At 33.5% G+C, this 11,439-nt stretch overlaps 1 protein-coding gene across 1 annotated transcript in view; it reads right to left on the reverse strand.

The window, feature by feature from the left end:
- LOC111060417 (neuropeptide F receptor) overlaps positions 1-10,363 on the reverse strand; it is a 71,265-nt gene extending 60,902 nt beyond the window's left edge. Inside the window, exon 1 of the mRNA XM_039444555.1 lies at positions 10,247-10,363. The gene's annotated coding sequence lies outside the window, so the exon portion shown is untranslated. The remainder of the gene's footprint in view (positions 1-10,246) is intronic.
- Positions 10,364-11,439: the final 1,076 nt, after the last annotated feature.

Consider the following 11,439-nt stretch of genomic DNA (forward strand, 5'->3'; position numbering starts at 1 on the left):
CATCCACCCACACTCCTCCACTCATTCATTGTATTTCTCTCTTGAATTTCCGTACACACTCTGATGTGTTTCCACGATACACAAGTGTCTTTGTTGATAAATAGAGCGTTACACTGTAGTGGAACAGTATGTGGTTCACCGCACCAGAGTTGACAGACAAATAAATGGAGTAGCTGATTGCTAAAGTTCTTGGGGTTTCTTCAATCACTCCTCTGAAATAGCTAGAAGTGTCAGTCGAAACAATAAATTGCCCTCGCTGCTGCTGCTCTCCAAGCAAAACGCTTGAATATTATCATTGTTGTAGCTTATCCAACCAAGCATGCTGAGACTGAAGCGTGCACTAATAAATTAGATCCTAATATAACTTTGAACCTCGTAGTTCAAGTCAGGTATGACAGTAGCAGCCATACTCTGTACAAGTTTTATTCTATTTTGGTCATATCCTCTGACACTTTTAGGGAAGCATGGTTAAGGAATTTAAATGTGCTACTCAAAAATTTCATTTTCCTTTGAAATTGTGATGGTTCTATCCAGGTATCACTAAATTTATATATATTGAAAACTGTTATCACAAGGTTATGGATTTAAAGAGTATAGTATTCTACTATTTCGAGAATATTTGACTATGCCTTAGTATCCATTGATCTTTTGAATTGCATTTTCACATATATATATATATATATGGTTGCATGGACAAATAATTGTATCCATAGTAGAATTGTATTGTATTGTATTGTAGTGTATTATATTGTATTGTACATTGTATCCATTGATCTTTTGCATTGCATTTTTACATATTTGTCCATGCAACCATATATATATAAACCAACCATATGCAACCATATATTTTCAATTCACTCCTTTATTTTAGAATATTTTATTGAATCTGTAATTAGTAAGGTTAATAAATTTTGACTCAGATAACACTACCTCCACTTATTCAGTGTTTCTGAATATGAGAGAAATACCTGATCTACCTGATCTCTAGGATTTTTCCACTCTTAAGCTACAGTAGAATATTCTTGAGCTATCATCCCCAAATACACTTTCCTAGGAAAGAATAGTTAAGCATTTTTTCAAGAAGACAAATGGTGGAGAGACTATGGAAACTTCCACTGTGATCACAGAATTTTACAGTCATTACAAAGAGTTCAGAGATAGTCATAGTTGAAGAGTTTTGGCTACAGCAAAACGGAAAAATAATTCATTATTTATTCTATGGTCACTTGAGAACAGCAAAGTTTTCAGGTGTAATAAAGGAACTTGAAGGAAAACCAAGTCTGTTCGATGCCTGAATGGGAAATTGCCTTTTGCAACACTCGACCATCAAATCTTCATTCATGAGAATTTCGATCACATTAATTTTCCCTTGAGTTTTATAAAAATATGTTTAGAGATTCACTTTATTCACAGGGATGGTGATCCTGTTGAATTTGCTATGGTAGAATAAAGATGCCATAATTTATTTCAAAAATCTGTTTCTCGGAACAAAGTAGCTGATTCGAGAAGTAAAATCTGTTGGGTCGGCGAAATATGGAGTGGGAGTGACTACTGTTGTGAACAATCAAGCCTTGATCTCCTGCAAGCCAGGAAAACATCTCTGACAATTATTCAAAAACAAAGGACTGTGTCTGAGCGCAGAAGAGATCTCATTTCCCAGAGTGCATGACAATAGCAGCTCCTTCACCTTGTCTCATCGCATCGTGCCGACAAATTAAAAAACTTTTTCGAATTAATTAATTGTTTCGGTCTCAGCGATTATTAACTTGTGAAGTCGAGTTTCATTCGTTGCTTTGTTTCAAATTGTGAATGAAGGGTTCACCTCTATCTTGCATCAGTGATTTTGGAGCAAGTTTTGTTCTTGTAATTTTGATATTCGGTTACAGAATCATCAAATCAAAATATAGCATATAACAGTGGCGACTGGTGTAAATATAGCTTGGAGGTTGCAGATATCAATCCTAACTTACATAGTAAATAAGAAAGCAATGGATAGGGATTATCAAATCGTCATTACATAGAACTTGAATTATATTATTTTTCTCTCAACATAATTCCAAGTCACTGTAATATCACTGTAATAGTCACTGTAAGAGATAATAAGAAATGAATAAGTTACAAGATTCAAACAATACAATAGAAACAGAAAACCCAAAACTGTTTTACATCTATCAGTCTCAATATTATTAGCCTGAAAATACAATAATTGATATATTTTTCAACTGCTGCTTGTACTTAAGCGCTCATGCAAACCCAATAATTATACAGCTTGTGTGAAATTTTCAAGATTTAGAGGTCTTCCAAACTTCCCAAGTTCAATTTCATCCTCATTTCCTATTAACTAAATAAATCATCCAAAAATTTTTAAATAGAATAAATATAGCTTTTGTTTATTACACGATCACTTATACAATCCTCAAAATCAAAACAAACAAAACTTTCCGTATGGTCTGTCGTCTGTAGTGTGATACTATCGACTATCGATACAAAGGCAGTCTTCATAGATCGATATTGTTGGTATCGTATCGTTTGTTTCTATAGAATGACTGTAGGAACTAATGACAATGGTTGTAGGATCGCTGCAACTGTGCTATCCTCAAAAAGCCATCTGTTGTCATAGCAACCAACTGGTTTTTCAGCACTTTAGGTTCCAATGCTATTTTCCCATATAAGTCACGCGTCATAGGGGGTTGCAAATGCTATGCGTTCCTTCTTCGGACCACGCAAATTCAAAATGTTGAACTATTTGTTCTGCCTTTCTGCTGTATGAATTTTGTCGGAATTAAGAGAATAATTTTTAATGATATGACAATCAAATTGAAGTGTTATTAAGACGTTTTAGAAAAGGAAAATCTCTCTCTATTGCCTGATTTATTGGGGGTTGTGCAACCTTGCAACCTCAAGAGAAGCCGCCACTGGCATATGATACTGTGTTTTGTCTTCATATTATGAAATTATAGAAATACCGTATTGTTCTTAATTTTGTAAACTTGTATCCGATTTTGTGAAAAACGATGAAACGAATTATCTGTTCTAGTAAAAGTGTTTGTATGTGAACGTGTATCTGAGATTTGTAGCCTACATCATGAATAATCTTCTTCTATATGCCGGCTCCGCGACGGAGATCGGTGATCATCAATGCAATCTGGATTCTATTGACTGCAGCTCAGAATAGGGACGTTAAGTCAATGTTGAACCACTCTCTCAGGTTCTTTAACCAGGATGTTTTACTTCTTCCAGGCCGGCGTCTTCTTTCAATCTTGCCCTCCATGATCAACTACAGGAATCTGTACTTTCGATTGCGCATCATATGTCCAAAATACCGAAGCTTCTGGCTCTCAATACAGTGAACAACCTTTACTGTCGACTCTCGTCCCAATTTGTTTCAATACCTCAGAATTCCTCAGAATTATTTTTCGTCATGATTTTGATTTCTTCATGCTTCCAAATATAATGATATAATGGTACAGCCTAATTCAGAGTCAGACACTAATGTCAATATTGGAGTATTAGGAATTCACTATTCAGGGAATATAACTTTCTAATTCTCCAAAAATAGAGAAATGGGTTGGTTTCATGATGGGTTGGTTGTTGTGATAATACAGGCTGACAAGTAAATATAATTTTTTAGTAATTTTTTCATCCTAAATTCAACGTTTTCTCTAACTAACAATTTATTCGTATTCAATTTATAAAAATATATCTGACAGCTATTTCAGTACATCAATCATTCTATTGACAATAATGAATATTATATTATAAGCTAAAGAGTAATCAAAGTTATTCCTTTTAGCAAATTCTGAAACTACTTGGCCAACTAAAGGTAGCCTCTAGAACATAGTAAGTGCTCTCTTCTTCAAACTGTATACCGCTTTCAGCAGCGAAAAATGCATGGAATTGAATTTTTTATTGTATTCTTGGTTTTGAATTATTAACAATTGCTCACCGCTCAACAGCTGAAGGTCGAAGGTTTAGCACCAGTTTAATCGTTTCTACTATATTAGATATCGCGCACAGATAATACTGCTACGATAAAACGGTACATAAAATATTTGGCCAGAGAGGATTCACCATTAATCCATTATTCTAGCTGACAGCGCCATAACATTTCGCGTTATGGATTGAACCAGGACCTCAGTGCGCTTTGCACTTAAGGACTTAAGCACAACTCGATAACACTTAAGCGCACCTGGTTCCAAGAATATGTGACGCCATATTCATGGCAAATACTGATCGTGATAAATTTCAACTTCATCTCGATTCACTAGAAGTAGGTGAGAGCCAATGAGGTATCAGGGCTGATTAATATTAAAAATTCTGATTCCTTTGAAGCATTGCTGGCAGTATGAGAAATGTAATTAATATTATAGAATGAGAATGAGTTATGATGATGATATAGTGAAGGGTAATGGATTAATCCTCGCCTCACTATGATTCTTGCTTAATGGTTTCTCAAGAATATATTATTTATGATTATGTGTTTTTCTTCAAATTACATAATTATCTTCGAAAATATCCATTAACAGATCTTTGAGTACTCGAAAATTTAAGGGTCCTATCAACTGCCTTATTGATAAATATCAGACTTCGAGTGAGTCTAGAATCCCATACCAATCAACATAGATGAGTTAAAAAACGTTCTTGTTAATTTTTCCAATCTAGTCAATCCTATAACTTATTGCTCGAACCTATCAAATTAGATATCACGTCCTCACTATTCTTTTGAATTCAACCAGCGATGAAGGACAGGTAAAGCAATATGCTAAAGGGAAATTAAATTTCAGTTTTCTAGTTGGTAAGCATCATATAGCCTGATGCTGATCTTGGGAAAATAGCAGGTGAGTAGCGTTCTCCAATTCCTATAGCATATTTTCTGATTCAATCATGCTCCGTTTCTGGATTTGTGAATTCCATCCGGCTTCTATCACTCATTGAATAGTGTTTTTTTCTGAAACCCAATAAAATTAAACATAACTTTTTCTAAGAGTTTCATACTCTTAGAGTAATTATACTAATAGAGTTTCCAATTGAGGCTTTGACGATTTTTAATAGGTCAATAGAACCCCAAATAAATAATGTGGCTAAATGAAAATTATTCTACCTAAACTGTCGTCCTAACAATCAAAGCAGAGGCAATTTGTTATCTTATGATAGAATTATTTATCAATGGTTACTGTTAAAGATAGCAGCATCCAACTAAATATTCCATCTAAATAATCTAATCTGATAATTCAACTGAATGATCGATATTCTCAGGAATATGGATTATCACAAGGTGTATTGCGGTCAATTTATTTGATCAATTTTTTCCGAAAAATGATAATCTCGTTTTCATTATCGCTTCTAGATTATGATCCTTGAATAAGTCTTGAAGATTTTTATAGTGTTTTTTTAAATAGTTAACTCACCATGATAAATATCATGATGACAACAATAAAATAAAATCAATCACACCATGTGAAAAATCAATGAAAACTGCCTCAGGACGACGAATTACTGACCTCATACATAGGCGGGAAGAACAGGTGAGGTTTGGAGCCAGCCGCTTTCAAGCATGTAATAATAGTCATTTCATTCTTCTAGTCTCCATTCGAAGTTAGCATACATGTAATGACGCTCTGGAGAAGAATAGTTTTTTTATTTATAACTGTTCTGGACGTCGGTATACTTTAGAATGTAGAGTACAAGGGTAGAATGTAGAGTACCCCCATTTGTGATTCTGTGATTGCAACTCTTTCCACAGCTAGTATAAACATAATATCACGTGAAGCGAGGACTATAGCAATATAGGGTCTCTTTTTTAGTTGACATTCTGCTCTGAGAGTGGAACATTGCGGGAAGCCACTGCCTCTGAAATTTTCATCAGTTTCGTTTCACACAAAGACTGAGAACGCAAAACGACCTGTGGACAAAACTGTTTATTTTTCGTAGGTTGGTAAACTGTGTAAAGCCAACTTCTACTTGCTTCATCTACGCTATGGCCTAAATGTAACTCAATTTAGAAATGAGCCAATTCGATTAATATTGATGAATTCCATAGAAGGAAGAAAATTTGTTTGAAATGCATGAAAGTTGATGAAGCTTTGAATCAACAGTGTCCCCCTCAAGTGACCAATTTAATTCCTGACAATTCTAATCTATTTCGGAAATGCTAAATGTAACAATAAGTCACAATAGCCTGGAACCAATGAAGCATTTTCCGTAATGAGGTTGACTGTGAGGAAAGTTTACTCCCTCACAGTCCGTTACATGATTAGTTGTTGATATTAATTCGCCAATTTCAGCTTTGGATCACGAAATGGTATTTCACATTAATTAGAAAACTGATGCAACATAGGGCTGGATTCTCGGAAACGAATGCATTATACTGCTGGATTCCCGGAAAATGATTGAGTATGCAAATGTATTCCCACATACAACACATTTCAGTGAACGTGTAAAGTGAGAATATTATTTCCATAAGTTTCAATGAGACTATTCATACTTGATCGGTTGGACTGAGTGGAAATGGTTCAATTAGAACTCATGGAAATTATATTTTAACTGTGCCGGTCACTTTCACTGATACTGATAGGTAGGAGTTCAGTTATAATGGCATCATTCCGTGATTGGATGTTGATAATTGAAATCACGATGATCATGTTAGTAATTGTGTTCTTGAACTGCTAACAAATTCGTATTATCTTTCCAATGCGATTTACACGTGATCAATCACCTGAATGGATCACGTGAGCACCTGAATGGAATAGCAAAAAAATTCAATGATCACTTTTATTATGATAAAATGTTCATGCATGTGTGTTTTCAACCTATGTTTGATGCATTGTTTTCAAACTCGTTTCTTTGTGAGTTAGATTTTCTCCACGCCGATTATTCAGGCTACAATACTATTAACATAATATTCCCCATATAATAGAGAATCGAAATATTTCAACCCTTTGGTGATACAAATTACATCACAGGGGAGAGGCCTAGAAAGTTGTGAAAATGGTTTGTAAGTCGCGAGAATTAAATTTGATTCAACTCATTATTTTATTGTTCACTAAGAACTTTATTGATTACAAAGAACTCATTATTCTCCTTGATGGAACATTCTCGTTTAACTTAGTTCTCAAAAGTAGTTCGCTGTATAGATCAAGTTTATCAAGTGCATAAGTGCATAATATGGACGATAATGAATGAACTAGATTCCGAGAACAGTATAATCGATACTTCGAGAGTTTGGCTTTGAAGTTGCGTTTTTGCTTTCAACATCTGCTCGACTAGTACTAGTAGTTCTGTGAACAGTAGACCTCACGCAGTATTCTCATCCACAAGTACCAGATGTCAACTGTTTTAAATGTTAACAAACTCAGTTCACGGTGGATTTGTATTTCTTATGATATAATTCATCCATTTCCGTGATGATCTTTCTATCTGATGAAAATTAATTTTTCAGAATCAAAAATATTATGATTTCTCCAGCATTATTTAGTTCATTTGTTTATTTTTATTCACCTATTAAATTAGTTTTTTCGAATGTGAGAATATTGATACTGATGGGCACGCATAATAATACCATGACTGAAAACAAAATATTGAAATCAAAGACTTTAAAGCTGCGATTAGACCAAATTTATTTAAAAAATGTTAATAACTCAATCCTTTTAGATTATATTAGATTGAACATAACTTATCATACACATGATGAACATATGTGTTTGTCAACTTCAGTTCAATCTAATAGAATCTATAAGGATTAATTTATAACCATTTTGTTAATAACTTTGGTGTAAACCCAGCTTGAAGATGCATACGAAAACAAAATATTGAAACCAAAGACTTTAAAGCTGCGATTAGACCAAATTTATTTAAAAAATGTTAATAACTCAATCCTTTTAGATTATATTAGATTGAACATAACTTATCATAAACATGATGAACATATGTGTTTGTCAACTTCCGTTCAATCTAATATAATCTATAAGGATTAAGTTATAACCATTTTGTTAATAACTTTGGTGTAAACCCAGCTTAAATATGCATACCTCTTTAATGTCTTTGATTGAAACTACGACCTTATACAAATACAGTAATAGACTGGCTTCTCCACACATCTGTGTAGTCACTTGTCAGCTGATTTATGATGAATAGTCTATAGTCTGATTTTTACTCCAATATTGGCGTATGAAGGAGTCTCCTTTTTCCTTTTATATTATCCTTGAAATGCAAAATTTCCAGAAACCTTGTATATACGTCGACGCTCAATAATTTAAAAAGGAACATACCTGTCAAATTTCATGAAAATCTATTATCGCGTTTCGCCGTAAATGCGCAACATATAAATATATATACATATAAACATTTAAACATTAAGAGAAATGCCAAACCGTCGACTTGTATCTTAGACCTCATTTCGTTCGGTCAATCATACAGTTACTATATAAACCATCTATATCTTGATAAATCGTCACATAGTAACTACAGTATAGAGCAGCCTATGTATCCTCATTCTCCATATACCACGGTAGCCGCAGAGTGAAACTTTCAAGAGTTTACTTCTCTGTGAATGTTAATGAAAATACTATGTCGGAGATCTCCTTTGAAACATTCATAAAAAATTGTTTTATTCTTTTGAAATGAGTAGAAATGTAATGAATGAATTATTCAAGTACATGAGATCCAGAAACATGAAAGAAGATCTATTTTTTAATCCAGTTTGAATCAAGCATACAGATCTTAGCACAAATCATCCATGGTTTTCTCTGATGGTTCTTCACGCTAAACATTATAATATAATATACAATACTACATAGCCTCTTATTTATCTCTTTTCTGTATAGGGCCACTTGTAATATAGATATAAAGAAAATAAACATCCCAGTACCCTTTTTTTAAAAAAATTTATCACAACATGTTTATCAAAATGAGAATCTTCCAGTAGTATTTATTTATTTACTTCATATCACTTGAAAATGGCTTACATGTCCGAAACATGTTGTGATAAAATTTTTCAAAAAAAAGGTACTGAGATTTTTATTCTCTTTATATTTATAATACTACATAGTTTTTGACATTCATAGTTCGTAGCATTCTAAAATACAATTTTGATCTTAATTTATATTTCATGCAGACAACCATCGATTGGATCAATATAATACTCCAGAACTATTCGGAATATGCGGAGAGGCATATAGTTCTACGGTTCTATAGTTCTATAGTTCATTATAGTTCTATGGTTTGAAAACAGAAACGAATCTTGCCGATGTGACTGATCATTCAATTTTCTTGTGTTGCTCTGTTCCTTCTCTCATATAATCAACTTCATACCATGGATATCAATCATCCAGGATAATTTAGATATAATAGTCAAGTTGATTCCTGAATTGAGGTGAAGTTCAGGGTGAAGAATATACTGATTCTATACTAACATCACTGATGAAAATGCATGGAATATGGACATAGACGATATACATATAAACAATATCCATGCACGATTGCAAGTAAACTTAAAAGGCAACAAAAGTTCATTCCCAAATCTTTCTAAGATTGTGAACCTCACATTGATAATAAGAATTGAACAACATTTCAATTTTGTAAATGAGAGACGGAATGATAATTTATTGATCTAGCATTTTAAATTTCTCGAGTATATTAACCAGCCACTGGAAGTACTGGAATATATTTTTTTAATCCGGAAAGAAGATACTCGCTTTCAAATTTTTTCAGACAAAAAGATAGCGTTCGCAAACACCATCAGAAATAATATTTGAATTCAGAATTCAAAATAATAGAGCGTTATGAATTATAGTGATTATAGCGTTATGAATTATCAGTAAATATATAATTTGGTGATACAGGAAAATAAATTATCAAAACCTCTTCTGCTATGATTTACTGAAACATAAAAGCATCTAATAGAATTTTATTTAATGAAAAGTGATAATTATGAATAATCTGTAAACATATAATTTGGGGATACAGGAGGATGAAATATCAAAACTCCTTCTGCTATGACTTACTGAAACATCAAAGCATCCAATAGAATTTAATTCACTAGAAAATGATAATTGGGAAAGGACTGAAAATATAAAGGAAGAGGAGAATTGAGCAGGAAATTTATTCAGCCTAGGTGATTGTTTTTGAAAGTCTTACATGTGAGTTCATGTCATGATAGATTTTGAAAAACTGATGGAGGAAAATAAAATAATGTATGTATAAAGAATGGGAGACCACAACATCGATGGTGTGAATTTTGAATACATACTGGTGAATATTGGGTTAACCACTCATGAGGTGGTGAATTAGTCGGCAACTGATGGGACTGACGAGAACGGTAACAACGCAGCACGGCCGCCGGATGAATACTGACTGACTTGGCGGGTAGACGGCAGATGGCAGAGACTCAGTCGGCACTCGGCACTCTGAGCATGTGCAGTGCCACTCACGCACTGGAGGGAGCAATTGGGAGCAAGCGGAGAGAAAGGGCTGGAAGAGGGTGAGCAGAGGAAGTTGTGAATTGGAGGAGAGGGTGGAGAAATGGAGAAGAAAGAAAAATAATTGATTGACTTTCTTAATGAAGGAGAATAATGGGAGGAAAAGCAGAAAAAGAGGAGAAAGCAGGAAAAGAGAAGAAAAAACAGAAAAAGAGGGGGAAGAAAAAAGAGAAGAGCGATAGATCAGTAAGGAGAAAGTGAGAGAAAGGTAAAGAGCAGAAGAAAGAGAGGAGGAAGTGAGGAAAAGTGGAAGAATGAAGAAGGAGAGAGGAGGAAAGAGGTGTAAGGAGGGTGATTGATTGATTGATTACTTTATTTATATAGATTACAATATATACTGGCTCATACACTTATATACAATACAGCAAAATTATAGATGAATTTACATAATATAGGCTAAGAAAATAATTATTGAACTGTAGTATATGATATGAAAAAGCAATTTGTAATATAATAACTATAGATAATTATATTGTTATGCATCTACATAAATTGGCGGAGCTTTGGACATATCAATGTCCATTCTTCGGAAAGAATATTGAAAAAAAATTCCTCCCCATTAACTCTCTACCAAAACTTTAATTTCATTAATTAAACTAAGGATTTATTTATTAATGGAAATATTGTAAAAGTTTAAATTAATATGAATATTTAAGAGAAAAAAACAGAAAATTGATAAAGTAAAATATTTATATAGGTAGATAAGATCAAATTATTGATTAATAAAATGAAATAGGCTGAACGTAGATCAGGGTAATCAGCTTTCAGTAATATACAGCAGCATGCAGTGAATAATTAAAATAGCATGAGTTTATATGATATACATATACAATTCATTTCATTCGAGGGTGATGAGAGAAAGAGAGATGGAGAAAGGAGAGAAAGGGAAGACAGAGAATTGAAAGACAGAGTGGAAGATGAAATTGAGAACAGAGAAGAGAGAGGAAAAAGTGAGAAACGAGTG

Source organism: Nilaparvata lugens, chromosome 1 (assembly GCF_014356525.2).
Source record: "Nilaparvata lugens isolate BPH chromosome 1, ASM1435652v1, whole genome shotgun sequence".
Classification (NCBI taxonomy): Eukaryota; Metazoa; Arthropoda; class Insecta; order Hemiptera; family Delphacidae; genus Nilaparvata; species Nilaparvata lugens.